At 42.2% G+C, this 25,828-nt stretch overlaps 1 protein-coding gene across 1 annotated transcript in view; it reads left to right on the top strand.

The window, feature by feature from the left end:
• The window catches only part of EVC (EvC ciliary complex subunit 1), a 510,906-nt gene that overhangs the window by 129,519 nt on the left and 355,559 nt on the right, over window positions 1–25,828 (top strand). The window lies entirely within an intron of this gene.

The following is a 25,828-nucleotide window of genomic DNA, read 5'->3' as shown; positions in this document are numbered from 1 at the left end:
GCCAGAAGAGCAGTCTTCTTGGACAGCACAAATGCTCTCCCAGTACAAGAAGTCAGCAACCCAGCTGCTGCTAAGGATGGCTTCAAAATGAAGCATTTGCTTTTTTATTTTTTTTTTTAATGTGCAAGCAATATTCTCTTTCTTGGTATTTTGCCTATATTAAGCCTACAGTGATGACTCCATTTCAAACTACAGTTAAATATTACGGATCACGTTCTAAAAGATAGATGTGACTGTGACAAACGTGGCCTCATGGCCACTCTTTGTCTGGCATGAAACACAAGCAAAACAATGCTTCAAGTCCTGTGTCCTGTTTTCAGGCAGCTGAAAGCTGTTTGAAAACCTTTCTTTAGGATGGTCTAATGTTAAAGGTGCCAACACCAATTTGCAATTACATTATGAACTGAGCTATACATTGGTTGCCTAGGGCCAGAGAGGCAAGCATGTAGCTTCCTATAGCCTAACACAATACTGTCTCCCAAGGTGGGGTGAAAGCCCCATGCCACAGAAGCCTCACCCAGAGGTCATGTCTGAGGGAGCCTGGCGTAGGCGCTGAATGCCACCTATTGCAGTCACAGCCCTCAGCTCCAAGAAGACGTCCAGAGGAGGAAAAGCCCAGCACTTGCATAGCACTGAGGGCTTATGATTTTTGCCCCAAAAGTGGGAGACCTGGAATTAATTTATTTCTCAGTTTGTGAAGGTGCAGGGTGTTGGGTTGGATGATCATGTTCGGACGTAGTGACAAAGGGAAGGGGGAGGAAAGGACTGCTGCCCACCATTCATGCCTTTACACTTGAAGTCTGCCTGGCCCCACAATTGCAGCCTGCATACCCACAAGTCTTGTCCTAAGAGGTGAGATTTGTTCAGCCCCACACACTTGCAGAGATGCTTTGCCACCGACAAGCATGGGAAAAGATCTACCCATCAAGTTTCTTCTGCAGAACAGGGAAATGCAATGACTTGCTGAGTGACCAAGCTCTTCTTGGCCCAGAGAGCAAAGAAAAGGCTGGATCCTGGCCTCACCGTTTAACCAAATAAAAAAAAGGACTCTCTGCTTTGTGAAGGGGCAAAATTGCTGAGGTCATTTGCTCTGAAGTTTTTGCTCAGCTGCAGTATTCCTGCCTTGTGGCTTCTCTTTGATCCCATATAAACTAACTCAAGGAAAGCCACCTGTGATGGACGTCTACTGAAATAGTTAAAAAAAATGAGCTACCCTCAGAAATACTAGGAAAAAAGGATTTCTTTTTTTCAGAAAAAAAGGAAGAACTGGAATTTAATTTCCTCACCTAAATCTTCTCCTCCCTGGGCCAGATTATATGCATAGTTGACTCTGACCCAGATGGATATTTTCCAACATCTACTAGCTCATCAGCTCTTCTGCACATCTCAGCATGCAAAATATGCAACTCAGTTCAAAAAAAGACAAATACTCTCTTCTCAGTTATTTTCCATTTGTAGCTCATCAGCAAGATTATCCTTGAGCTCTGACTACATTCAATTTATGGTCCAGATATGAGCAAATAATTTCTTTTTCTCTAAGAAACTCACTGGTGACTTCAGGAGAACTTGCCAGTGACACCAGGCACTGGGAGTCCTTTCAGTCTAAGGCACCTGGCACAACTCTGAACGAGATACAGTTACTGAAGCCCTTGAAACTCCAGACTCTCTTTTCAGTGACTGTTTTTATCCAGTCACTTATGCAAAGCCACTTATTAATTCTGGTGCATACCCTGCCTTGGGCAGAGAAGGTCTTTAACAGGGAGACACAAGCTGTTCTTCACAAAGGCTAATAGAGGCAATATTCAAAATGGACATGGAAATAGTCTTTAGAGATACAGGAGGGGAAGAGGTAAAGGTCAAAATAAGTTAGAGTCAAAACTCGCCTAAGGATTGCCTCTATGGAGAAGCTGCTGTTTACAGACCTTCCAGTCTGTGGGACAACACTCAGGCTGGCATTAGAAGGGGGCACAGCAGGAGTCAATCAGTACCACCACATTTGTGATGATCATCATGACATGGACATCTCCACCACAGACACATCTTTACCATACTCCTCGATTCAGTGAGCATATGAGGGGTCTGAGGGCTCAGGACACACACTCTCTGAGTTTTGCATCAACTCTTGAGGCTGATGATGTCACTACAGCCCTGAGTGCTGTTTACAGGGCATTTATTTACTCTTTTATAAGGAATATTCCATAGCAAAAGCAGGCACATGGGCTGAGAGGAAACTTAGAAGCCTATCATGACATAACTGTGTACATATTTTTAAAAAAATGTTTTGAGCTATGTTGTCCTTTTACTTCCAAGTTACTGAAAACTCAAACAATAATATTTTTCTAAAAGTCAAAGGACTCACTATGCAGGCAGAAATTCCTCCCATGTTTGAACAGTCTACCAGGGCCTCCACCAACTTTTGACAAAAACCCTTTCAAGTTGCTGACTTCCTAATACCAAAATCCACTTGTTTAATGAAAATGTTTATTTTAAGTCGGGGGCTGCCATGAGACACCTCATGAAATGAGCTTCAGATTATATTGAAAAATAGGAAAAGAAAAGTAAAACGGTGCTTTACAGAGAAAGCCCTGTGTATTTAAGAAGTGATTCAAAGCCCCGTGACTCAGTTGGCTGTTGTGGCAAAGGTGCCACTTCTTGCTTCAGAGCAGAGCTAAACTGCCCTGCAAGCTTCAATCTCAGCACAGGGCTTTTTGGAAACCCTGGTGTTTTGATTAAGGTATTATCTGTTTGTCATGTTTTTCCTTGCTGTGCAACAGTGCACTTTGTTGAGCCTTTTTGTAGACATCAGCACTGAATTTTGGGATAGGGGTTGTGCAGCCTCACACATTGTCTTGGTTCTCAGGGGTGCTGGTGCACAACGCTGCCAGCTGCCCTGGTACAGAAGGGCAGCCAGGTACGACAGCACAGTATGCCTGCATTTGAAGCTGGAGTGATCCAATGTGTCTCCTTTTCCCTTTCATGCTAGCAATAAGTCTCTGCTGGTGATCTGCATGGCTTGGGCATCTGTGGGCAATGGACAAGGCAGGCAGGACCTCAGGGCTGTTGCTGGGCTGGTGTTGCAACACCGTTTCCCTATGAGAGTTAAGCAAAAATCCCCTTTGCTTAATCAGTGGTACGGGCTTCTTTTTTCTACACTGCTGTTGTTATTTTTAAAAATTTACATATATATTGAGGAAACAGATGTTACTGCTCAAAAGCCTGTTCTTAGATGAAATGGTTATAGAAGCAGCTAAGCCATCTGGGTCAGAAAAAGAAACGAGATGTTCTGAAATCTGGAGGTCTTGCCAGCACGAACCTGACACTGGGCACTTTCCCTGCAGGAAAACATATGGAAATGGGGAGTCCTGTGGTCCAGGACAGAGACAGGACAGCCCAACAGGGGTGGGGAACAGGAATAATTTCCTTGTGCTGCCTCAGACCAGTGACCAAATCATTGACACTGGCTGTGCTTACCAGCCCTCTCCGCGGGTGGTGTGTCCAACCTGCCTTTGCAGCAGGGCAGGGGCTTGGGCAACAGGCTCCTGCATCCCCCGGGGTATATGGGACACAGGATGGCAGTGCCCAGGATGGCTTGGAGATGTCCACACGAGCGTCTGTCGCTGCAGTGCAGATGTAGCCTGGCTTGTCTGTGTCTTGGCTGCTCTCTGTGTAGTGGGGATAATGGTATTTCCCACGGATGCTGTCGGAATGCAGCCATCAACACCAGGGAGACGGAAGCTTACGCGGTTTTAGCCCTGTCAGTGATACTCTTTTCAGTGACTGCAAGGCTTATTGATTCAAGTAATGCAGGATTTAGAGTCTTAAGCCTTCACCGCCTTACTAAGAAAAAGGCAATTTTACCTCAAAGTAACTCGCGGATCTCTCCGGTGAAATAACAGCAGTGCTTTCAGCTTTGCTCCCTGGCTGGGCGTGGGCACGGGCAGAGCTGCCTCCTTTCCTCCCGGTAGCACACAAGTGCCTTGTCTGCGCTCCGTCTGGGCTTTGAGACCACTCACGTGTGTCAGTTATCTTAAGGTAATACCATTCTTTATTAACACTGAAGTCAGGACCTCGATAACAGGGTTTTGAGGAGACAGCCTTGTTCAGGTTTAGACCAGTGCTCAGCAGTAAAAGCAAGTTATTCATGCTTGTCTGCCCTCCTCTTGCCCTTGCTCCCCCTCTCTCTCCACATGCACATGCAAATGTGGAAGATAGCTCCAGGTCTTATCATTGCTGGTCAGCTTCCCACCCTCCCTAATTACACTTGCGATGAAAAATTATGTCAGCCAGCAAGGAATGTATCAGAGGTGATATAAACAAATGTATTCATCTACCAAATTTGTCCCCAATACAAGCCCACTGGGGAATTCAAGGGCTGAAAAAAAGCAAGGTCTGAGCTATCTGCTCTTAGAGGTTGTCCCTCCAAGGAGCTCCTGTCTATGCTGTGGTTAATCCGCAAGGAGATGAGTGACTTAATTTTCTAGGACTAGTATTCCTGCACCTTTCAGCAGCTTTATGTCACTAAAAGAAAATAAATGGATGAGACTGAAAGTGCAGCTCTGGATAACAACCCAGTCCAAGCCAAGCAGGAATCCAAAGAGACTTCTCTGCTGAACTACAGCCTGCACAGGAGCTTTTTGGTAGCTGCTTAGCATGCTAGCAGTCTCAGTTTTCTATTTATCCTTGCCTAGAAACCTGCAAACGTCAAAGCTTATGCTGCTGTGTGTATTTCTAGATACAAACAGTTCTTCCAGCAGACTAGCACAACCACAAGGTAAAATAAATTCTCATCTCAGCTGGCTGAGAAGGTAAAGTATGGGTCCATATAATACATCACGTCTCCATAGTTCTACTTTCTTTTCTGTACGCTGCTTTTCACATTCTATATTTAAGCATAGTGGAAGAAATCCTGCCATCACTGAAATCAATGACACAAGTCACAGACTCCTGCAGATCCACATTCTCACTCTAGGTTAAAACTTGTGTTCAGTTCATTGGCCTCAGTAGCACAAAAGCCCTAAAGCCAAAGCAACAGTAAATCAGATGCATTATTTCTTGTTTCTCACAGAGAGCACTACCTTTTGGAGTCCTGTCTGTTGGAGACACAACACAGGTTCAGAGCTGTCTTTGCCAGTGCCCTAAAACCAAACGATGTGACAAGTACCTTGTACACATGTAAATACTCTTCTAGGGAAGAAAAATGTATAAAATAGGGTGGAATAGTTGATGATCTGCTCTACTAGGTAAAATCCAGAAGTGATGAAAATAAGTGGAGTTTCATTCTGCTTAAGAAAATCAATAAGCTTAATAGTTGTATTTTTGTTCTGTCAGCTTGCCTTGAAGCAAAGAAAAAATAAATATCTGAGCATATCAGAAACTGGTGTCAATACCAGACTGTGTTTCAGATGTAATTGTCATTTAAACCTGAATTTCATTCTTCATTGTAACTTTTCTCTTTTAAATCCTTTTGATAAAAAAGGAAAAAGAATCTCCTTCTGCTTCTGAACCACATGTAATGAATTCCCAGATGACTAAGTGTCCCTACAAGTGTGTTTTTAGTTTGTATTTGTTTAAGTTGGGTGACTAAGAAAAGAATTAATTGAAGATATGTGAAATGTAGCTGCATACATGCATAGTACTGTTGACAGCTCTCTATGGTAATAAGACCGTAGCTTGCAGCAGGGTCTTGTCTACCCCAGGAGGTTGCCCTGCCGTCCCAGCAGCGGCAGAGCAGAGGCAGTGTTGCCCCCATCCATCTGGCTAGGCGTAGGCAGCGTTCAACAGGTAGTTCTGAGAAGATCTGCAAGGACGAGGTGCCAAACGGGCCCCTGCTGCCCGCACGGCTGGTTCTCAGGCAGCTTCCCAGAGAGGGCCCGGCGGCAGGTCAGCCCAGCCCACCTGGGCATGGGGTGCCAGGGCAGTGGTGCCGGGGAGGGATGGGCGCTCATGGTCACTGGCTGGGTGAAGGGCGAGTCAGATCCAAGGGTGGCTTGGGGGACTTCCTCAGCAACAAGGTCTACTTACTCTCACGGTTTTATAAAGTTTCATTTTACCCTTATGGTTATTCCCAAAGGGAAAGAGAAATAATGATACAAAACTGAGACAGTATTACAGCTGGGTAATGTACTGAGGAAATCACTGAGGGATGGCACGAAGAGAAATGTTTTGAGCGAAGAATCACCCCAGTCGCAGCGTTATGCCTTTCATGTGTAGAACAAGCCGAGGTCTTTAACGTCTACACTTTTAATTTTGGACCATTAAGCTAATTTCCATTAGAAGACTAATCAAATGAACATTTATTTTCCTCCTTTCTATTTGGCTGCAGCTTTTCTTGTTTTGTTGTGTTTTGTTTGTTTGTTTGTTTGATGTTTTAGAAGGGTTGTGGCTGGGGAAGTGAGAACTTGGCTTGATTTAAAATGTAAATGCAATTCTATCAATCTTCCCCTCTGCTAATAGGCTGCCTGGGCATTTTAAGGGCATATAGTGAAAAGGAAACTGTGACTGCTAAAGAAAAGCCACCCCCTGCTGTTCCTGTTCATATTTATTTCACAATCAGCCCATTGAAATGGTGTGATTCACACTCTGCTGCTGTCGTCGTCTAGCTGGCAAAGTCACTGGTGAATTTAAAGAAGTTTCCCAAGCTGAAAACCAGGCAAACTGCATTTGGGGCAAAAAGCAATTTTATCAGCAATGAGAGCTAGTGAGTCACTGCAGTGATCTCTCTTGCTGAGAGCTGAGGCTACCCTTGCAAATGAGAAACTCTCTTGAAATAAGAAGCCGCCTTCAAAAAACTGTGAGAAGCGTGTTGCTTTTGAAATGTAAAGTGTCCTTCTGATATACATATACATAGAGTATACAAGAGTAAAGTCACGCTAAAGTTTGCAGAGGCAATTTGAATGTTCTTTGTTAAAACATTGTTCCTCAAATAAATAGCCCCAAAACGGTAAAAGCATGTGTGAGAGCACAAAGGGGAAACAGGCTGCCCAGTTCCCCAGTAATCTTGGGTAAATACTAAAGGAAAACCCTGTCTGTTTACCTTAAATTATCCAGAGTTAATACATTCATCGTCTACCTTATAACCAAGCAGTTTGTGTGAAATAATGACTTCCTGGTAACACAAAGATACATGGCTGAAGCATTATCTTTACTATATTAATCATGATCTATCTTTGTGACAAGTATTACCACATACTCTTCCACTGACATACCTTAAAACAAAAGTTTAGGAGCCAGTATCAACATAGAAGATCAGAATAGCCTAAAGAAATAAATAAAGATCACTAGAGACTGGATTAATAATTAATCCAGTGCCTATATCCAGTGCCTATAATATAATAATGAATCCAGAAATAATTAAATCCAACAGAATTATGTGTTTGGCTATGAGTTTTTGCATAGAATTTCTACTGTAATGCAAGAGCTCATTATATGGCAATGATAGAGGATGCAAAAAATGTGCTAAGTTTATTACTACATATTTTCTCATTAATCATGGGATAAATATTAGCCACTAGTCAAAATTGCCATGAAAAAGGTGAATGTAATCTCAAGATGTGTCAGAGGAGTTATAGTCAGCAGGGACAAGGAGATATTGACACAGGTGTGAAAGCAAGGATCTGCTCATCCGGCATATTACATACACTTTTGGTCACCCATGGTTGAGGAGGATGAATTCAGACTGCATGGCGTGCAGAAAGAACAACGAGAATATTCAGTGAACAGGAGAGATGGGACAATGTGGGCATTTTTCCCTTCTACCTCCCTTTCCTTGTCGCCCCAGTTACTTTTCCAACAGCTGGGTCCTTGTCCCGCTCTCCTGGTAAAGCCGGCTGTTGGCTCTGTGGCTCAGGGCACTCCAGCCCCATCGCAGCCTCCTTGATTCACAGCCCATTTTCCCATAGCCGTTACCGGGAAGTTCTGTAACAGGGGCAGAAAAGGAGGTGCTCCTGTAGACAGCCTGTCTACGATATACACCCCAGTCGCTCAAAGCAGTAGAAATCCAGGCACACAAGAACTGCAGAGCCCAGGCAAGCTGGAAACTCTGTTTCAGTGCTGCCCTTTGGATTGGGCACTGCCTTGATTGCTGACCAGTAGCCGTTGATTTGACTGATATGAGAACTGAAGCTGCGGAGGCATAGGGCGATGTCCATGGCTTTCTAGGAAAGAGCCCACAGCTGCCTGAAATAGAGGCTGGAGGCCTTGGAGTCCAGCCCAGAGAAGGATGTGGTAATGCACTGGCCAGAGAAGTACAGTTGCCCTGCCGGACCCTAGTCTGAATACAGCGTTAAAACTGCTGTGCAAGCAGTACTACGCAGCTATGCAGCGCTCTCAGAAAAGCTGGGTTTGCTCCTGGGGAATATGAAAAGCACGTGTACAGGCAGCACAGCAGCTGCCACACTACGAACCACACTCAGAACATCAACCCATTTTATCCTTTAATTGTACACTAACAAAAAAGGTTGGCATCAACTTTGTTCATGTCAAAAAGACACAGTTTCAATTCTTCTTATTGCATAATTTAGGTACATGAGCTTCTGTAATAAAACAACGTGCCAGGTGGAGAATGATAGCATTGTCCACACCATTTTCTATCTGACAACAAAGAGAAATGGAGCGAATAGAGTCAAAGAAACTGAACAACATTCAGGAAAGTATCAAAGTGATCAAAGCAGACTCTTTGATTCTGCTTTATACATACTTTTCAAAGAAGGGTTACTTTTCCAAACACAGTGCGTCGGTTCTTGATGCCAATAAACCGGCTCTGTTTAGCTTTATACTTTGATAGGAGTAGGAACAAAAAAACCCAATCTTTCGTGAAATGCATTTTCTAAGCCTTGCTATCAAGTGTTGAACTTGCTAGGAAAAGGCTAAATGTATTTGTTGCTCTCTGAGGATGCTGAGTCCTCATTGAGAGAGACCTGGTGTCAGGCCTGAGTAGCCCTGTAGAGGAATCAGCATTTGAAGCACAAGGAAAGCTCTGAGCTGATCTTTTTGTTCATCTGTATTTAATACACCTCTTTGTTAACAGACCAAGCCTCAGGGGAAAAGAGCGACTTACAAAGCATGTGGAACATGTTTAAAGAGCGGTTTGGAAAAGGTGCCTGGTCGTAGTCCTTTTATAGATAGAAAATATTGATTATTTTCATGTATTTATCTCCCATTCTTTTCCCAAAGAGATAGGCAAGGTTTCAAGGCTCCTGATCTAAATGCACTGGAATAAAATATTATTTTTTGATGTTATAATTTGACCATTAATGATGTCAAGCATGAAGCTTTTCTTATACCCTGGCAGGATGTACTCCATTTCTGTCTTTGTAAAATCTGATTTTCTCTCTGTGCTGCAGCAACTGTAAAGCACAAGCTGCCCCCAGGGAAGTATTTTGTTTAGCTGTGCGGACACATTCCTCCAGGAAATATTGAAGCCAAACCACACACGCACATACGCACACACAGGCACTGTATTAGAAGAATTCGAACCTTGAACAGAAAACAAACCAGTACTGGGTCTGGAGTCTGAACTTCAGTGCATATTGAATTGTTTTTCACATTTTTCTTTGTTTTTACCAGCTGGGGCTGTGGACCAATATAGGCACTTTCCAAACACAGAGAGCACTGCCCAAGGACAGCCCTATATCCTCTGGCCATGTCAGAGCTAAAAAAACATGGAAAAAAATTTGCATATCCAGCACTTACTTGTTTTTCTCATGTGTGAGACAGACATGGGCAGTGGCAATGGTCATAAATCAGAATGATGCTGCAACGCGAACATCCAGCATGTGACTATGGAGGAAACATAGTGCAAGACAGGAGATGAGAGAAGACGTATGTTTACTCTTTTACGCGTTTTCTTTTTGCCCACTAAAGATAGAGCTATGAGAAAAGTCAAGCTCTATTTTCTTCTGGCACCCCCCTTGGCAGCTAGTGTCAGGAACAGGACCACACATACCGTAACATGATTAAAACTATCAGAGTCCGACCCTTGCTTAGGATGTGGCTTCTGCCCTGAAATGGAGCTACTAATAGGCCAGAGCCGCTCTTAAACTGAATTACATTCTAGGGCTTTCTTTTTTTAGCTTTATCTATTTAACACATTTATTTATTTATCTATCTTCTTTATTAATTGAACATTTATTTATCAAGCTTTTAATTTATTTAACTGTGTTATTTTGTGGGTTCTGACCACAAGAAGGAAAGACAGCAGGGAATTGTGGGCTGGATGCAGACAGCTCGGATGAGCAAACGTGAGGCCAGACCATGAGACGTGCCTCTGCAACCAGCCCCAATGACAGGTGTCCCACCTCTGCTGCCCAAGCAAAGCCCATGAGGGTCGCGGCCCCTCATGCCAGTGAGCTCAAGGACTGTCTTTCTTGGCTCTCCCTCCATTACGAACTACCCTTAGGGGCAGCAGAGCAGAGGAAGAGCCAGAAGGTGGATGGTCCTGTCTTCAGTGGACAAAGAGCCCGAGAGGTGCCAGTGTTTGATGATGGAGTGACAGAGAAAAATGGCTGTGCTCAGAGAGAAAAACATCACAAGCCTTGCAATGGATTTTGCAGCTTGTTTTTCTCAAAGGCACTGCTGGGTAGAGCCTAAGTTTTCATAAGTGTTTGGGCAGTGTTGAACATACCATCATTTCTTAGCAAATGATTCTAGTAATTAGAAAGCAGATACTTAAAAAGTAGGATAAGACTAATGTAAATGAGGGCGTTTCTTTCCCCTTCAGATTGTTCTGCTTCTTAAGCTGACATTAAACAGTAGGTGTGACAATTATATTCTTGGAAGAAATACAAGCTAATTTTGGATCAGACTGCTGATGCCGAGAGATTCTTCATATAGAACTGGTGTATAAATTGCTTGAAATTCCAGTGCAATACATGAAGGAGTTTCAGCTGTATCAGAGATCAGCATCTGATGCTGACCTCTTTTTTAAAGAAAGCACCGGTTAAAAGGAGAAGACGGTGTTCTTCTTGGAGGGAAACCCAAGGTCCACATCCAGCAAAACTCTTAAGAACATGTGAATTTAGGCACACTATTGAATTCAGCAAGAGCACTCTTCTACTTGAAACTGTGTGCACACATGTGCCTACAGCATACATGGTAAGAAAGAACACCCAGAAAAAGTTGTGGACAAATACTTGCATGCAACTGCCTAGTCAAGTGAGCTATGGTTTGCTTGACTTTATGTTGGAGTTTTTACTGCATAATTCAGAATCATCTTTAAGAAACCATGTGGCCTTTGGTCCTTCTGAAGCATAAATGCCTTAGGGAATGTAATGATTTTTTGCTTTTTTTGTTTATGCATGCTTTATTTTCTTAATTCTTTTTGTCTTTTGGCTCACAGCCTCCAGCAAGGGAATGAAGTCTACTGTTAATGTAACTTACTGAAGGATGTTTGAAGCACAGAATAAGAAGACACTACATGTGATTATCTACTATGCTGCTGAGAGCTGGAGACTAATTTCCAGATGACATATGTTGTTCGCACTGCTATATGGATTACAGTTTAGGCGGCAAAGTCATAGATCAAGACTCCCACTAAGCTAGAAGGTGTGCAAACCTGTGGTGAAAAGATGATCTCTGGGTTGCAGAACTTTGCTATAATCTCTGCACACTTCTCTGTTCAACCTACTGCCATTTTTCTCCCAAGATTGTTTCTTCACATCCATTAATAACAACATATTTTCCTTGTCTGGCAGTTGCATGCCTTGCTTAGTATTTGTTTCATTAAATCAATAAATGAAAAATGTCTGTGTTACTATGGTGGATCCCTCACTGTTATGTCTACTGGCATCAATGAATCATTCCCACTTGAGATAGCAGATTTAGAAGGTAATCAAATTTCTCTCCTTTCCAAGACACGCTGTGTTCCTGAGCACTCTACCTTTTCTGGTGTTAACCATTCACACAGGCAGAGCACATACATACATCTGAAAAAGTCTGTATCGGGTTTGGGTGCTATTGCTGACGGGTTTGGGGTTTTTGTGTACGTGGGATGCTCAGGCTGGCCAGCTTTTCCTCCAACAGTTCTCCTTAGAAGAACAAATGCTGCTTTTGGAGTTTATTTTATCTGCTAACATTTAGGATGAATAGCACATTGCCTGTGTCAGTCTTTCTGAACAGTTTCTTCTGTTTGGGTCTAAGCCTGAAAAGCAAATTCTTCCTTTTTGATGGAAGTCATCAGAAAAGGAAAGTCCAGAAAAGAGAGAGCTTTCACAGTGCCAAGTGCAGAGCTTGGCTGTCCTGCTCCAGCTTGTGTATTCAGCTTCAGAAGGCCTCAGCTCAGTCCCTGCTATGGGTGACCTGTCACATTAATGTCCATAATTCTCTAATGGAGGCTCATTCGGCGTTGGACAGACAAGTCCAATGCCAGCTACTGGACTGTGTACCACATGCTTGAGAGATGTTATCTTCTCTGTGGTGGCTTCTGTCTTGATGACACTGAGGACTGAAAATGAAATATTGTGAGCTGGTGCCTTGCCGAGAGTCAAGCTGAAAAGCCTGAGGGCACGGCGAAGCGGGAGAGCACAGAATGAACCGTGGGCGAGCAGTCACGCTGGTAAATGACCAGCAAGTTCTGCGCTGACATGAATAAAGCAAGCAAGCATAAGTTGTATGTTCAATGCTGCCTAAAGAAAATACATTGGTTTTTTGGCAAGAAAGTAAATGATGGGACAAAATACAGGAAGAAAACATACATTCAGATGTGTTTTAAGCATGCACAATGCCACTGCTTTGGAATTTATCTATTCAGTAACCGAACATACCACAGCTCTTTAGGTTCAGGTAGCATGTAAAGCAAAAATAAGAATAAATGGTTTGATTGTTTCACCATATTTTACTCTGATTTTTGCGATTCTGACCATTTTTCTTTCCTGTCTAATATTTAATTTCAAAAGCTGCTTTTAAAGTACCTTTAATAATTGGGTTATATCCAATGCTTTGGTAACTACACACAGGTATCTTGGTGAATAGAGTCTACATGCCAGGATGGATATTGCTGGAGACTCAGTTTTCACTTGGTCAGTGCAGTGTAGGTGTATTCTGACTCCTCTGGACATATTACCTTCCAAACAGTCCCTGTAGTACCCTTCCTAAGAAAACTAGATGCTTTCTGGTCTATTAATTTTCGGCGATCAACTGAAACCAAATTGCTTTGAAACCAGCTAAGAAGCATGATGTCCTGGCTTTTTGAAAAAGGGGTTATTTTGAACGCTTTTGTGCTGGATTTCGAGAGGTGACTTTTTCTAGTATAACCACTAGTATGGTCGTTGTTAGTTTACGTAAGACAAGTATCTAAGGATCCCAGTGAAGTAGGCACTGTGTAGTTAGTGATCTGAAGAGATCAGAAGCAAGGGGAAAAGAAGAGGAACAGAAAATGTTATGTGGATAGTCAGTAAGAGTATTTATTTGCTCCCAAATTGCTGCCATGCCCATGGGCCACAGTAGATCAACACCAGCTGGGGTGGTTTGCCCCTCACACTCTTGCTGCTACCCCGTTCTCAGGAGGTGACTCAGATGGAAACTGCCAGGACTTCTGTAAAATTCTCATTTGTGAGCGCACTTGCAAATACTTTTGCCTGGAACGAGCTCCACCACCCTATGTGAGAAAAGGTCACTGTTGGGCTCATAGCAGGAGCAGTTTATATAAACAACAAGCTTCACCACCAACATAATTTTACCTTAACATTTTTCCTTCTGTGTTTTTTATCCCCCTCCAAGGGCTGTCGGTCGCTCCACTGAAGATTCCTGTAATTTCAGCAGTAAGCCACAGCAGGCTCCTTTCAATCAACAGCGGCAGCGTCACAGCAAGCAACACCAGTAACACATTTCCCTCCAAGCAAGCACGCTCTGACTTCATTCAGGCACACAAATGTGCTCCAAATCCCAAATCACCATCTCCCAGCCCAGCAAGACAAAGGCTGCAAACTGAGTTGAAACAAAACAGATAAGCAAGTTGAAACATTTTCTTCCTCCAGAAAAATAACCCAAATATTTGCACTTTGCCTACCTGCAGGAACCTCTGTTCCTTCCCATGGTCCCGCTGCAGTGTTTCTCCTCTCTGGGCCAAGGGCCCAAGCCCTTTGTGTGGGAAATGTGATCCTCCTTTGACCGGCAGTTGAAAATTTCTCATGTTTCTCAGGAGAGGTGAAGGGACTCCAACTTTCGGGAACCTTGGTACTAAATAAAACAGTTTTGGAAACCTGCCTTCAGTGATGTTAATCACATTTTGGCTTCAGAGCAATGGAAGCGGGAACCATGTTTTCTTCAGCCTCATTTCTTTAACTTCCAGTTCACCATCTGCATCACTACTTTAGCCTCATTTTCCAGCTTGAAGGCACAATGGGGCTTTCATTACAGAAAATCTACACATAGACAGAAGAATAGATGCCGCAAGCGGCGATCACTACTCAGCGTTGGTGTTTGCTGAGCAATGAGGCCACTTGTAGCTCTCTACTTGTAAATGTTTGCTGAGAAGCAGAAGGGACAACCACCTTTATATGCACCCCAGAACGGATCCTATTGGAAGCTGGTGTCATTCTAGGGTTCTAGTGTGATTTATAATTGTCTATGAATGTCATCATTCTCACAAATGCAGTCTAAAACTATTTTAAAACATTATCCTTAAAAGGAGGTAAAATCACAAAATTCATACAAAAATAACACATTACATTGTGCCACCAGTTGTAGAAAATACTTTCAAATACAGGGCTGCACTACTTTCCCTCCTCCATTCTTGTTTATGGAAGGGTATAGAAAGATAAAAAAGAAAGTCAGGAAAGATATGAAATAAATAGTCTTACAAGGTGATAAGGACAACTGTGAAGGTTACAGTAGATCTGAAAAATGTTACAATCCAGACTGTCATCAGTTTCATTTCTCTATCAGAGTAGGAGAAATTGGGCATAGGCTCATTCTGTGTTTTGTGCCTTTTTCCTCCTTTATCCTGGCTGATTTTCTCCTGAAGAATCAGAAGATTATCAGATATATAAAATGACACTAATAGATTTCTATTTATTTAAAAGTTTAATTACTTTTTAATTTTAAAAGTAATTTTAAATGCATTTTAAAATGTTAAAATTAAGATATTTTTAAACAAAAGTATAATTTAAATGTGAATTTAAACCTTGAGACTAGTTTCCTTCCTGAATTAAAATATGTCATCACACAGATTTCTCAGAGGAAAACAGTGCTATAATATCTGAATAAAGGAGATGTGGCAGAATGATGGGGAACTTCTTCCCCTAATAAGGACTTATGACAGCATCAAATCAACGGCATCTACAGCGCTGCAAATACTAGGGATCCTAGAAAACTGTAGATGTGATGAGCGTAACTGGTTTTCCGCTTCTGCTCTGACTAGTCTGTGTGGAAAGAGTTCCTTACCCTTTCTAACCAAGCACGACTATTCCAATCTGGGTGTCTAATTGTACTCTAACAAGAAAAAAATTGCTGTTGCGAATGTATGTTATCCTGCAGGTTTACCTCCGGGAGTCAGGCTCATTTCTCACAGCTGACTGGTCGCTAAGGACAGCTGATGTATACGGCCATAGCCTGCTCATTGCCTGCACATATGCACTGCACTGAGGACTTTTAATAGGATGCCTCTCCTGCTACTTCTACCCATTTTTCTATTTGAATCATTGCTTGAATGTAAATTGAGATAAGCTGGAGTGTAATATAGAACTAAATGCTGAGGTGTCTGTACATAACAGAGAATTTTCTTCACCAACTGGTTTTTCCATAAGCTATGTTTTCAGATTTTTTTTTTTTTAAAGAAGGAAGAAAGAAAGAACAGGTAAATTCTACAATAAGCCTAATGATATCCTGCTTCATGTCCATGATATAATGGCAGAAATTTCAGGGGGGGGGGGGCTCAAAAAAAGCATGAAACAGGGGCTACAGCCTCTTTAGAGGCCAGGCAGTCAGGAGCCTGGAGCCGTCTTCTGTATCTATATCAGCAACTGGTTCAGTGCCATGGGAGCAGATCTGGAATGGGAAAGAGCTGGTGCTGAGGCTGTAATGTCCACACTGTATGTGTTTTGACGGTTTCATTTAGAGTAGCTCTAGTCTGATCCTGTGGGCTGACTGCCCAGTACCAGTCGGGGTGCATTAGGTGCACTCCTACAGGGCACCTTCTGGTTTCAATTCACAGAATCACAGAATCACAGAATCATATAGGTTGGAAAAGACCTTTAAGATCATCGAGTCCAACCATAAACCTAACACTGCCAAAACCACCACTACACCATGTCCCTAAGCACCTCATCCAAACGTCCTTTAAATACCTCCAGGGATGGCGACTCAACCACTTCCCTGGGCAGCCTGTTCCAATGCTTGATAACCCTCTCGGTGAAGAACAATTTCCTAATATCCAGTCTAAACCTCCCCTGGCGCAACTTGAGGCCATTTCCTCTTGTCCTATCACTTGTTACCTGGGAGAAGAGACCGACCCCCACCTCCCTACAACCTCCTTTCAGGTAGTTGAAGAGAGCGATGAGGTCTCCCCTCAGCCTCCTTTTCTCCAGGCTAAACAGTCCCAGCTCCCTCAGCCGCTCCTCATAAGACTTCTGCTCCAGACCCTTCACCAGCTTCGTTGCCCTTCTCTGCACACGCTCCAGTACCTCAATATCCCTCTTGTAGTGGGGGGCCCAAAACTGAACACAAAATTCATCCCAAAGGAATCCAGACTATGTTCTGAGACTGCTCCACGATGCAAAACCCAGCACAATAAGTTGACTGAACTGTGAGATTTGCTTTAAAAGTGCACTCCTGTGTCAAACCAAACCAGTAATATAGATGTAGCCAGTGCTGGGGAAAAAAAAGCATCTGGTCACAGTCCTAGGGGACATGTTTGTTCAAGGGCATCTTTGCAGTAGTTTCACTCTAGGGAGATCCTAGAGCTGGAAAGATAAACATAAATGCATGGAAAGCTTTATCAGTCTCATTTTTTCCTTGAACTAATGCATGATCTTAATTTGTTCATGGAAATATAATTTATAGACATTGGTGATGACTTTGGCTGTATAACAACATTCTGTCAGATAACTGGGCTCTTACGCTAATTGCATATGATTCCTGTAAATGCAATACCAATGAGCAGCAGAATGCTTTCCCATGCTTATGCGTGACCAAAGGTAAATTACAAGGTGCCAGATGCCTAACTCCTGCTATTTTTCACAAGGTGCAATTACATATCTTCAACTTTCCAAAGCCATGTGGCTCTCAAGCACCATTAAGTCTCACTCACAAAGCACATTTAAACCTATACCTCCTACTTCGTCTCTTCTACCATCCTATTGCACTGGTATGCTCTAGTATGCATACATTAAATGTATGTGCAGCAAATCTCTTTATGAGATAAGGGCAGAGAGATGTGATTAAATCTGAAGAACAGCAAAACAAACCAAACAGAGGAAAATATACAGCTATTAGACAGCTTTCCTTGGGATGCAGTCTTATTCTTGTAGCTTTTCCTGAAAATTATCATAAAGCATTTATTTTCTACCCTCTAAGCAATTAAGGTAGCGCAAAAATGATAAAATTACTAATTTCAAGAACACTACAAAAGTTTGGATTCTCATCCAGTTTGTTCAGCAGACACACAGCAACCTTCAGATTCTGTCTATTGGTTCTGTAAATTTGAATGTGATTTTTTTCCCTTTTGCTGCGAACTTGAACAATTCATGAACCATCTATCAAGGCTTGACTCTGACAGATTTTAGTCTCAACAGCTTGAGTGGGATATTCAGCAAATAATGTTTCTTCTTATTTTACAGATCCAATTAATTTTGATAACTGTTCCTTCAGGTGCCACTTCTGTGGACAACTGATTTTTCTTTCTTTCATTGCTCAGCTACCTGTGTACAAAATCATCATGGCTCCTTGTGCAAAGCTCAACTCGCATGGGCTTATCTTGTTACCTTCAGCAGATGATTTTAGTTTTCAAACCATGAGCTTATATTTTCTTATCTGTGAGATGAGAATACATGTCTTGAGCTGTTTTAGTGTTTTATGTCCAAATAAAAAAAAAACCAGAAAGAGAAAGTGTAGCTATACTCCTGAGAAGAAAAGAAACAAGAGAGCTGTAAGTCACCCTGGCATCTCTATTTAGTGTTTTGCCTTAATAGCCCAAATGTAATAGATCTAAAAGAGCAGCCTCTTAACTATTCTGCTAAGTAGGGCTCTTCATCACTTGAGCTACTTTATGAGTTCTTGAAAGACACTCTGCAGGCTGGGAAAGATTGGGAAGTCTATAATTTTTCATCAATCAATACTACTGATAAATTACCAGTCACAAGAAAGGACATGACAAAACACAATAGGACAAGTTATTAACAGAGAATCCCCAGAGCTCCAGATACAGCTATATTACATGAAGATGGGAAGAAAAAAAAATCATTAAGCAGTAAAGCTTATTAAACAGCTAAGATTGAGGGGAACATAAACCATACAAGGCCGGTACAGGCTGTGAAAGAGAACGGCTGAGCTGTTACACTGCGAGGTAATGGCTGCACCTCCGAGCAACAAAGCACCCAGAGCAGGCTGCTCGAGGAAGCACAGGTCTAGTCTGACCTCCTCTGGAATATTTACTGTGGGGAGGGGCAGGAGGTATGTTAGGTTACTGGCAGGACCTTGTAGCAGTTATGCTGGAAGAAAGCCAATGCAGCTGTTCAGGAGACATCCTGGGGCTGTGCATCCCTCACCTGCTCTTGCTTGGCCCTGTTCTCCAGCAACACTTACTCCTACAGACCTGTTGCTGGAACCAGTTTGTCTCTCTAAAGAAAGGGAAGATACTTCAGATGCTTTTATTTGCCCCTTCCTTAAGTTGCAAGAACTCTGCTCTGAAAAAAGTACTTTGTACATGAAAACACCTGATGGAAAGATGAAGAAGTGTGCAATGGTGAAGAAGTGTGCATAGCAGAAGTGGAACACGGGAATCCCTGGTCTCAGTTTCATGCCCACACTGAACTTTGCCATGCTCAAGCACATGATGTTGCATTAAGTTGATCACAAGGTCCTGTGGTCTCCACAGTCTTTTGTCATATATATGTTTTGATGCCCTTGACTGGTTTAGAAAGATTCCTTTCCAACATCCCAAATATAAAACTAAAGGCTGTGATCAAAACCTGTACAGGCAGAATATATTTTGTCCATGCTTCCTGTCAATGTACCTGCATGCAGTAAAGACCAATCTCTTGCCTTTTTTTTTTTTTTTTTTTTTTTTTTTTGTCTCACATTGCTAAAGGCTTGACTCTGCTCCCATTGCAGTTGTTTCACACCAGAGTATTGCCATTGAGCTTAACAGGACAGGCACACATAACCTTGCAGAGGGCTGACACCAGGTTTCTCAAATTCTAACTGTAACCATTGGGTTTTGCTTTCTCATACCATGGACTTCAAAACTTTAGTCATACCAAGGAAAGAACTTACAAAAACCTTTCACAACTTTTCCATGTTATTTCTGTGCTGAGGGAAATATATAATGCATGCCACGTTGAATTCCACAGAAACAGGTACAAACTACAAAGGAACAAAATGCTCTCTATTTTGAAGTGATTTCTGCTACACACTGCAGTGAAAATTGCTTAGGGTTTATCAATCTGAGATTTAATGTAACAGTGTCAAATCACAAGATAGGCATAATGGACCTGATCAGGCTGTGACTGAAGCCAATTGCAAAAACATGACTCAGTAGTAATACGTCCAAACTGGGGCCAGCAATTCTGGAGATGTAATCATTGCTGATCTCGGATTCCAGTAACTTCAGTTTCTTTTCACTCCTTGAATATGCACAGGAAGCTGACTTCCTTTCTATAGACCTTCACTTTCTGAGGGACTCCAGTGGGTTGGGGACTGTTTCTAGAGTCAATGCTGTCTGGAATGGTGTTTGCTGTGCATATAGGCAATTTAATCTGTTTTGATTACTTGGCTGATATCACACTATTGTACAGACAAAGGATATATGATAAGTAAGACTAGAACTTAGCTAGAAGCCCAGAACCAAAGCTACTGCAATTTGGACCCCAATGTATTCAATGTATTGCAGAACTGACTCTCCCCTCTTTATCAGTTTAGGGTCCTGTACAAATAAACAGTTCTAGTTTTTCTCTAACACATTATTTACACAGACATCCTTGCTCTTCTTGCCCTTTACGTCCAACACATTTTATAGATGCTGTGGTAAAGCCTTTCCGTGATGTCCCAAGTTTAGCTGAAAACTTCCTCTCCTGAAACACGGCTGAGTATACAGCAGGTCTCTGTGTAAACGGCCATAGTTGTGCTGCGTTCACACTGGTGCAATGCAAGTGAAGCAGCTGGCTGGCAGCCTTTTAAAAACCTTATTGAATGCTGTTGGCCTCCCTGTAAAATGGAGGACGGGAAAAGACACACTTGCAATCTAACCATGGGATTTGATTCTGCACAACTTGTCTATGAGTCTATTCCATACTCCATTAACTTTTCTGATGGGAAGGCTAGAGCTCCTTTCGTCCTCACGCAAATCCATGCCTGGATGACCCATACTGGGATTAGTTCAAAATCTGTTCAAAACTGCATTATGCTTTAAGTTTGTGCCTTGGGGATCGGAGGTAGGACAGCTGGGGCAGAAGCAGTTGGGAGAGCAGGTTGGGAAGCCAGACTAAGCCACTGCCTTCCAGCAAGGTCATAACCCTGGCAAAGTAAAGGAAACTTTGACCTATGCTTGGACCAAATCTTGCACCCTGTCACTTGCATGAGTATGCCAGATGATGCCAATTAGACTCGCTGCTGCTCATAGTAAACCTCAATAAAACTCCAGCTTTTTAACACTATCTTGACAGAACCTTAGGAGAAACTGTTTCCTCCAAATTCATCCAGGGATGAAATAGGACCCAGTCAGTTTGCACAGGCTCTGACCTTTCTTGAGAACAGCAAGTACTTATGCCTGAAGAGTGACTAGAAAACTGTCAGTGTGTGTTTCAGGTTCTTGTCTCTTGCTGCCTTCTTTAGTGAGTGCTCCCAATGCATCAGTTCCCCAAAATACAAATAAAAAAGGGTAGAGAGCCTGTTCCAACAGCGAACTATGGAAAGATCAAAGTTTTTTTCTGATTTCAGCGTCTTCTGTCTTTTATCACATCTTAGTGATCTGAAGAGGATGGAGGGGAGCAGATGTTGTTCAGAAAGAGAGTTTCAGCAGGTTTACCACTGCCTCAGCTGACACATGGTAAATAGCCATAGTAAGCTTACTGTGGTCCAGTGCAAAAGTAGAAAAGAAAAGAAAAGAAAAGAAAAGAAAAGAAAAGAAAAGAAAAGAAAAGAAAAGAAAAGAAAAGAAAAGAAAAGAAAAGAAAAGAAAAGAAAAGAAAAGAAAAGAAAAGAAAAGAAAAGAAAAGAAAAGAAAAGAAAAGAAAAGAAAAGAAAAGAAAAGAAAAGAAAAAAAGAAAAGAAAAGAAAAGAAAAGAAAAAAAGAAAAGAAAAGAAAAGAAAAGAAAAGAAAAGAAAAGAAAAGAAAAGAAAAGAAAAGAAAAGAAAAGAAAAGAAAAGAAAAGAAAAGAAAAGAAAAGAAAAGAAAAGAAAAAAAGAAAAGAAAAGAAAAGAAAAGAAAAGAAAAGAAAAGAAAAGAAAAGAAAAGAAAAGAAAAGAAAAGAAAAGAAAAGAAAAGAAAAGAAAAGAAAAGAAAAGAAAAGAAAAGAAAAAAGAAAAGAAAAGAAAAGAATAATTTCAGTTGGAAGAGACCTACAATGATCATCTAGTCCAAGTGCCTAATTGGCAACGAGTTGGCTTAAACCACAGAGCCCATTCTCATGCCTGAACTGAGAACTTGACTACACCTGAAGGTTTCTAACTCCTTACCCTGCTTGAACTTTCTCTGGAGAACAAATCTGACCACACCACCAGTGAACACTTCTTGATGAGTTGGAAAAACAGTTAGAATTGTGTTCCTCTCTCACTGATACTCACTTTAAAAATCCCACTGCCTCTTGATGAGCACAGTGTGTCCTACCCTTGTCTCCACAATGGCAGGAAGAACACACAGCAGCAAATGTGGTTCTTCTCAGGAAAGAAGCAAGCAGAAGTAACCACCTCTGTGTGAGGACTCCATTGGTTTCCAAGGAGGGGACTATATTTAACCCACCAGCTTTCCTTTTAAAGTAGTCATAAACATAAAGATAAGAGATACCATTTTAATATCTTGTTTGTTAACTCCGGGGTAGTATTCAAATACAAAAATGTCAGTGTAAACACTCTGCAATTTAGAAATATTAGCATATCAACAGGGTATGCTTTGAAATCAACTGTAAGGTCACCCTGTAAGTCTCATCAGAAGCATTTTAATACAAAAGCTGTAATCACAGAATTACTGGCTTTAAACTACTGAATTCCCTAAGGGAAGTTTTATGATGCAAAGGTGTGTAATCATGTTTGATTTTCTTTATTGCTAACTCTGCATGGAGATCTGAAAAAAATCACTATTAATCTAAGCCAGACAACGTAGGCCTTAAATGAAAATGTAAAACAATATCTTAAAATCATGTTCATGCTGATTGCAGCTTCTCATTTACAGGGGGGAAAAAAAGCTCTATTACACTGTCTTTTTCCCCTACCGTGTTTTCTGCATAGGCTATGCAGCTTTTACCTGCTAAAAGCAAAATGTGTTTTTAAGGTTAGAACTTGGTTGATCTCAAGCAAAACCTGTTCATATTTTAGGAGAACAGATAAGAATGAGAAGTTGGATTTGGTTCTGGTCTTCCAAGACTTACAAACTCTGACTGCTTGTAGCTTAGACATCTCTGTCCCAGAATAGTAAATATCTAATTGTTCTGAAAATGCCCAGGCTTCAGAAAGCTTCGTTGATATGCATGATGTTACGATTTAGAATTTCAGATTTATTTCTGATTTACAAAAGCAATTGGAAAAACACATGAGTAATTGCTCCTGAAGAGTTGTTGCTAAATTTGGAGCAGATGCAGTGGAATTCAGGTTGTTCTGGGTAGCATTAAAAAAAAAGATACTGAAATTATGCATCTGTTGAGAGTTTAGCATGTATTCGGTGTTGCAAAGGACAAGGGGGAGTCCAGGACCATGTGAATAAGCAGCCTATATATTCAAGGCTTGATATTACTCATATAGAAGGTACTGGAAAATTGCCGTTGGTTTCCTTGAGTCTTTGCTGGGCCTTGAGCACGCATCTAGAGCCTTGATGCTCTCTGTTCCATTGAACACCATCATGAAAACAGCATTTGATTTAACTACAGAAATGCTGATGCTCCCAGGAAGCTAGTGAGCATGGCACAAACAAATCTTTGTTCAGAGCAAAGGCACTGTAGCAATGAATACATTGCATTGCCTTCAGAACAGCAAACCCAAAAATTCTTGTCAAATGATCATTTTTTGATGTATTTATATAGAAGATGACTGTGAAGGATAATGTCTGTCACTATTCAAGTGCAGGAATTATAGAGGAATGTAATGTTATCAATTAATAAATCATGAATTAATGGCTTATCAATACTTTATTAATATATGTTAATTTTTCACATCTCACATTAACACAGCATGCAGTTTGTTTTAACCCCCTAGGTATGCTGATGTTTAAACATAAGCCAGAGGTTTTCACAAACCAAGGACAAATGAATTGAAAAGCTGTGATAATCCATATAGGAGTCAAAGAGACATGTCAGTCTAGTAGGACTGACTAATTAATGGAGACAACTCAGTGCCCTGTAAAGTGTTAGAGCTGTTTTGGTTCATGGTGAGCCTTGTCATATGAAATCATGAAAGACATGTCAGAAGACTTGTTAGACTTTTGGTCTATATAGAGGGAGTCAGACATAAAAAACAAAAAGAGTAACTCTTGGAGACAGTTTTGAGTAATTTTTTATGAATTTGTATTTTCCGCATGCAAAGCAATCCCAAACTGCTCCTGCTCATCCCATGTCTGTGTTCTATGGATGTGTTTCTTGTGTGTAAAATGATCAGCCTGGGGGTTAACTGGCAAACTAGTTCTTCTTCCCATTATTTGGAAGGTCACTTTAAAATACTTTGACATGAATTGAAGCAATTGCATTAACATGGTGTAAGCCCTTAGCTCAGGTGGAAGGTAAATCTTACCAGTTGAAATGTGTTAAACTGTAAGTGCAGTCCTCCTTTGCTAATGCAAAAGGAAATGGATTAACATAAAGCACCCTGTTGGCCATTTAGCCCAAAAGAGAGCTGACAGGCTATGATTTCTATATGCTACTGCTGTCTTCTGACTGAAGGAACATAACCTCAGTAACATGATATTGTTTCTGCTTTTAACTGGATGACTAGATCTTTGAATGGGTGAGTAGTAAGCAAAAGAATAACAAGGAGCAAGAGATGCTTTCCAGACTACATTTTAGATCCATGACTATGGATCAACATTTTGAAAGCTTCCTTATTTTGCAAATGCTTTCACATATAAATAGTGGCAACCCAAATAATTTAAGCAAGGGGTATCAGCGGGTGATAACATGTCTGTCCATGTCTACTTATGGAAAAATATCACTGTGTCTGAATTTATCAGCTCTCTGGGTTTGTAGGTGCTGTAGGCTCCGAGCTCTCAGCCACACAGCAGAGGGTCTTACCCACTGCATTCAATTCTAACCAACCTTTCCCTGAAAGCTTATAGCAGGATTATTTTGGGGTCAACGACAGGTGATGCAAGTAACTAAGGCAGGTAAAAATCATAAGCAAAGAGACTGAAAGTTCTCCTACTTTATGAATTTGTTCTTGGGCTTTTCTAAACAACTATACTGAAAGAAAGGTGGTAGATATTACAGGAGAACATTAGAGCCTTTCTGCCTGCATATATGAGAATACGTATACCCTGGCTTCAGGCTCCTATTCCTTCTACCTCTTCTCCCCTTGTAACAGTGGGGAAGTCAAAAATGCAACCTCTATTTGATTTTTCATCTGTGGGTTTCCCCTACAGGAACTGCACAGACTTTGACTTGGATACAATAATAATGTAGATTTTTTTTTTTTACCTCTTTCCCTTTGGAGAAAGTTTCACCAGTAATTGTTTCTACTTCACCTCAAAAGTTGCTAACAGTAGCATTTTTGGAAGGGAGCAGGACAGCTATTTCTGTATATAAATATCAATAGCAAGTCTAGAAAGACCTCACTACTCGCTGTATAGCAGGTGATTCGTGTTACACCTTAACGTTTCTGGTAGTTTTCCCTAATGCACGTTTACAGTGGAGTCATTTCAAGACACACACGTTGTTATTTTTACATATATATATATACACACACATATACACACACCACAGAGAGACAGACAGACAACCCTGACCCCCTCCTTGGGCCAGGCCCGCCCGGGGGACATCCCCCTCCCGCCGGCAGGTGGCGGTGTGGGGCCGGGCTGGCCGCCCCGCCCCGCCCCGCCCCGCCCCGGCGCCCCGCCCCCGCGCCCCGCCCCGCCGCGGCCCCCGCTGCGCGGCCGAGGGCAGCCCCCGCTCCGCCGCGGCCGAGGGCAGCCCCGCCGCGGCCTGTCTCCCAGCGCTCCGGGGGAGGCCCCAGCGGAAAGAAAGAGGGGAGGGGATGTCTCTCTCTTTCTTCCTTTTCCCCTTTGTAAACTCAGTGAAGTTCGGGCAACTGGCCGCGTCCCTCCGCGCTGCCGGGGCTGAACCCCCCGTCGGGAGGCAAAAAAAATCATCTCGACCCAAGGCAGCGCTTACGCCTCCCAGCCCCGCACCCGCTCGGGTCCCGGGAGCCCTCAGCTGCCGGTGCCGGCGCTGGCCAGCTCCGCCGGGGGCCGGTCAGCTCCTCCGGACGGCGGGAGCCGCCCCGTCCCCGCCATCAGGCAGCGCCGCCGGGGCGGCGGGCGGCG

The sequence above is a fragment of the Mycteria americana genome, chromosome 4 (assembly GCF_035582795.1).
Source record: "Mycteria americana isolate JAX WOST 10 ecotype Jacksonville Zoo and Gardens chromosome 4, USCA_MyAme_1.0, whole genome shotgun sequence".
Lineage (NCBI taxonomy): Eukaryota > Metazoa > Chordata > Aves > Ciconiiformes > Ciconiidae > Mycteria > Mycteria americana.
This window is presented reverse-complemented; position numbering and strand designations above follow the sequence as displayed.